This window comes from Haematobia irritans, chromosome 4, assembly GCF_050003625.1.
Source record: "Haematobia irritans isolate KBUSLIRL chromosome 4, ASM5000362v1, whole genome shotgun sequence".
Taxonomy (NCBI): domain Eukaryota; kingdom Metazoa; phylum Arthropoda; class Insecta; order Diptera; family Muscidae; genus Haematobia; species Haematobia irritans.
In genome coordinates this window covers 27037943-27043223 of record NC_134400.1, presented here as the reverse complement: position 1 = coordinate 27043223, position 5281 = coordinate 27037943, and positions in this window count along the sequence as shown.

Below are 5281 nucleotides of genomic sequence, written 5' to 3'. Positions count from 1 at the left end.
GATTTCTATAAACAATTTTCTCAATATTTATTGCTATAGAAATTTTGTCAATATTTATTTCTATAGAAAATTTTGTCAAAATATTGTTTCCATCGAAAATTTTGTCAAAATTTTATTTTTATAAAAAATTCTGTCAAAATTTTATTTTTATAGAAAATTTTGTCAAAATGTTATTTCTATAGAAATGCTGTCAATATTAATTTCTATAGAAAATTTTGTTAAAACTTTAGTTCTCTAGTATATGTGGTCAAAAATTTATTTCTTTAGAGAACTTTGTCAAATTTTTATTTCTATACATAGAAAATTGAAGTACCAGTTAGTTGGACAGGAAGATTTTGCAAAATCTACCAAAGCATCAAGAATTCTACCACTCTATCTATCTACGTTAAAAAATCTACCATTTTTGGTAAAATTCTACCAACTGTGGCAGCCGTAGTTGCGGGCCCAGGCGGCTAATTGAGGACCAACCCCAAAAAATCGAAAATTCCATCCAAATTCTGAAAAAAGTCAACAATTTATGTGAAAGTTTTTTGTTTTGCTTATATCTCATAAAGTAAGCGTCGTATAGGGAAAGAAGGCTTATTCGATAACAAGCATTGAATTTGCGATCATGTCAAAAAAATATAAAAATGGGCTTGGACTAAAATGGGATTTGAAGTTACCGAAAAAAGCTTTTTTTTTTATAATAACCACAAACATTTTATCAAGCACTGCAAAATAATTTGTTTTTTTTTTTTTGTTTTTTTGGTAAAATTTTCTTCAAATTTTGTAGATTAGTTTTGGCCTGAGTGGCTGCGGAGATATCAATACCAAAAATGGCCTACGGGATGGTGAACTCTATAATATAATTGGCCCCGCCCGACTTTGGAATTTCTTTATATGTTCCTTTTTAACAATTGAATTTATGCATTTGACCATAATTTAAAGAATTTCTATTTTAAACAGAAATTTTGTTTATAAATTCTCCACAATACCACACCATTTCCAAGTTTTATCCACAATTGGCCTTAGACTACAAATGAATAATTTACTTTCGAGGTCTTGACAGGCTGATGTTTTTTTTAGATTTTCTTTCTTTTTTTGTCGAAGATATTTTTTGCCATCATATTTCATTCGAATTTTATATCATGAATAAATTTCATATATTTCCTCTGTTTCACATCTACTTTAGAAAAGTTTGTGTTTTCCTGTCATAATCTTTCGTAACGTTTTTTTTTTTTTTTTTTCTTTTTTTTAGATTTTTTTGTACTTAGAGCAAACAACCTCCCACTATGCACTTAGCCGCATGCTGACTGACTGCCTGGAATAGCATCTGGGTTGGTTGTATGGTTGGCTAGTTGACATCCTGAAGTAAAGTGATTGTAAAAGCTTAGATTTGCATTTTATAGTTTAATTTAATGTTTATGTTAAAAACTTACTAATATAGTGCAATAGCAAGGCTAACTAGAAGAGGTTAAATAAGGCCTACTGTCATGCCTTATTAGATATACCCCCATCTACAAAACAAAGCTTAAAGCGAATGTTCGGCCAGGTCGAATCTTATTTATACACCTTCTACGGAAGATTGTGTACAGAAATGGCAATAAAATTTTGACAACATTTTCTCCAAGAATAAAAATTTGACAAAATTTTCTATAGAAATAAAATCTTGAAAAAATTTTCAACAAAACAAAATTTTGACAAAATTTACTCTAGGAAAACCATTTTGAAACAATTTTCTCTAGGAATAAAATTTTGACAAAATTTTCTCTAGGAACAAAAAATTTAACAAAATTTTGTCTAGAAATAAAATTTTGACAATATTTTCTAAAGAATTAAAATTTTCTCAAGGAAGAAAATTTTTTATAGAAATTAAATGTTCACCAAAGATTTCTATACACATAAAACTTTGACAAACGTTTCTCTGGGAATCAAATGTTGAGAAAATTTTATATAGAAATACATAATAATTTTCTCTTAGAATATGAATTTGACAAAATTTTCACTAGGAATAAATTTTGACAAAATTTTCTATTGGAATAAAATTTTGAGAAAAGTTCTTCTTGGAAAAATTTTCACAAAATTTTCTATAGGAATAAAATTTTCATGAATTGTTTTTTAGGAATAAAATTTTGACAAAAATTGTCTCCAGAAATAAAATTTTGACCAACTTCTCTCTATGAGTAAAATTTTGACCAAATTTTCTCTGAGTAAAATTTTGACAAAATTTTCTCTAGGAATAAAACTTTGACAACATTTTCTCTATGAATACAATTTTGGCAAAATTTCCTATATGCAAAAAAAATTAGGAAAATTTTCTCTAGAAATAAAATTTTGACAATATTTTCTAAGATATACAATTTTAATAAATTTTTCTCTAGTGATAAAATCTTGAGACAATTTTCTACAGAAATAAAATTTTAAAAATGTATCTATAGAAATTAAATATTGACAAAATTTTCTATCGAAATAGCATTTTGACAAAATTTTCTGTCAACATAAAATTTTGATAAAATTTTGTATAGGATAAAAATTTGACAAAATTTTCTCTCGGAAAAATTTTGAAAAAATATTTAGAAATAAAAATTTGACAAAAATTTATAGATTTAAAATTTTGAAAAAAATTTCATATAGAAATAAATTTTTTTTCTAAAAATAAAATTTTGACAATATTTGCTACGAAATAAAATCTTAATTTTTTCAAGGGATAAAATTTTGACACAAATTTCTACAGAAATAAAATTTTAAGAAAATTTTCTATAGAAATTAAATGTTAACAAAAAATTCTATATGCATAAAATTTTGACAAAATTCTACATAGGCATACAATTTTGACAAAATTTTCTAAGATATACAATTTTAATAAATTTTTCTCTAGGGATAAAATTTTGACACAATTTTCTACAGAAATAAAATTTTAAGAAATTTATCTATAGAAATTAAATATTGACAAAATTTTCTATCAAAATAGCATTTTGACAAAATATTCGATCAAAATAAAATTTTGATAAAATTTTGTATAGAATAAAAATTTGCCAAAATTTTCTCTCGGAAAAATTTTGACAAAATTTTCTCTCGGAAAAATTTTGACAAAATTTCTAGAAATAAAATTTTGACAAAAATTTAAAGATTTAAAATTTTGAAAAAATTTTCATATAGAAATAATTTTTTTTTTTCTAGAAATAAAATTTTGACAAGATTTGCTACGAAATAAAATCTGAATTTTTTTAAGGGATAAAATTTTGACACAAATTTCTATAGAAATAAAATTTTAAGAAAATTTTCTATAGAAATTAAATGTTAACAAAAAATTCTATATCCATAAAATTTTGACAAAATTCTACATAGGCATAAAATTTTGACAACATTTTCTACAAAAATAAAATTTTGACAAAATGTTCTATATAATTAAATATTTGACGAATTTTCTATAGAAATAAAATGTTGACAAAATTTTGTATAGAAATAAAATTTTCTATATAAATAAATATTTGACGAATTTTCTATAGAAATATAATGTTGACAAAATTTTGTATAGAAATACAATGTTGACAAAATTTTCTATAGAAATAAAATTTTGACAACGTTTTCTATAGAAATAATATTTTGACAAAATTTTCTATAAAAAATATAATTTTGACTAAATTTTCTATAGAAATAACATTTTGACAAAAATTTTCTTTAAAAAAAAGGGTGAAAAAATTTTCTAGAGAAATAAAATTTTGAAAAAAAATTCTATAGAAATACAATTTTGACAAAAATTGCTATAGATTTAAAATTTTGACAATATTTACTAAAGAAATAAAATTTTGACAAAATTTTGTATGGGAAAAAAATTTTGAGGAGGAATAAAATTTTGACAAAGTTTTCTAAAGAATTAAAATGTTTGACAAATTTTTGTAAAGAATTAAAATGTGTGACAAATTTTTCTCAAGGAATAAAATATTGACAAAATTTTCTATAGAAATAACATTTTGATAAAAAAACCCTCTAGGAATAAAATTTTCTATAGGTAAAAAATTGACAAATTTTTCTATATGAAAAAATTTCCTATAGAAATAATATTTTGACAAGTTTTCTATAGAGATAAAATTTTGACACTTCATTTTATAGAAATAAAATTCTGAAAGAATTTTCACTACCAATAAAATTTTTAAAAAAAATTTTAATGTTAAAATTTTAACAAATTTTGACAAAATTTTCTATAGAAAAAAAAATTTCTTAGAAATAAAATTTTGCAAAATTTTCTATAGAAATAAAATATTGACAAAATTTTCTTCCTATATAATTTTGACAACATTTTTCCCGTAGAACAAAATTCCTATAGAAATAAAATTTTAACAAAACTTTCTATAGAAATAAAATTATGGCAAAATTTTCTGTAGATCTAAAATTTTGACAAAATTTTCTAATACAATTTTATCTTTTCACAAGGATCAAAATTTCCCCTAGGAATAAAATATTATATTTACATATACGAAGTTGTTATATACAGGCCTTTTTATGTAAGGCCTAACTTCACAAGGTCTTGTAAATTTGTAAATAGATTCCACGCAAAGAGAAAATCCTCTTGGTAGGAACCTAAGATGCATTCGTGTCTGGCTAGATGAAACAATATTAAAATATGGTCATAGGAAGTTGGCCATATAGACTAACTGAAATGGAGCCAGATACGAAGGGGTAGAAAATAAATTTCAAGAAAAACTTACTCTCGTAGTGATGATGTTCCGTTTGTCAACGGATATACAGCAGACTGATGATGATACTTTTTAGTCGAAACAAAAAAAAAAAATCTGTAAAAACAAAAATGCGAGAAAAAAATGCAATAGAACTTAAGTCGATTTAGTAAATGCGAGTCAACTGCTGTGACCGATAGTGATTCGAATAGAAAGTACGACAGAGTCGACACTCTCAACAAACGATACCGAATATTGATGGCATTATGTACTTGCGTCAGCTAAGTACATATATCGGCGTGTGGGGAAAGGTATGGCAAATGTGCCATATCGGACTACTTATAGGTATCCAGTTGAAATTTAGTACGTGGCCTCTACTAGTCATGTAAAAACTGGTCCATATCGGTCCATATCGGTTCATAATTATGTCGGCAAGACAGACATGCTAACACGTCTGCCACAGTTGGTAGAATTCTACTAAAACTGGTAGATTTTGTACTGTTTGGTAGATTGGTAGTTTGGTAGATCGGAATGATTGATGTTTTGGTAGATTTAAAAAAATATTCTTCTCAAACAAATTTTCTATTGAAATAAAATTTTGACAAAATTATTTATAGAAATAAAAT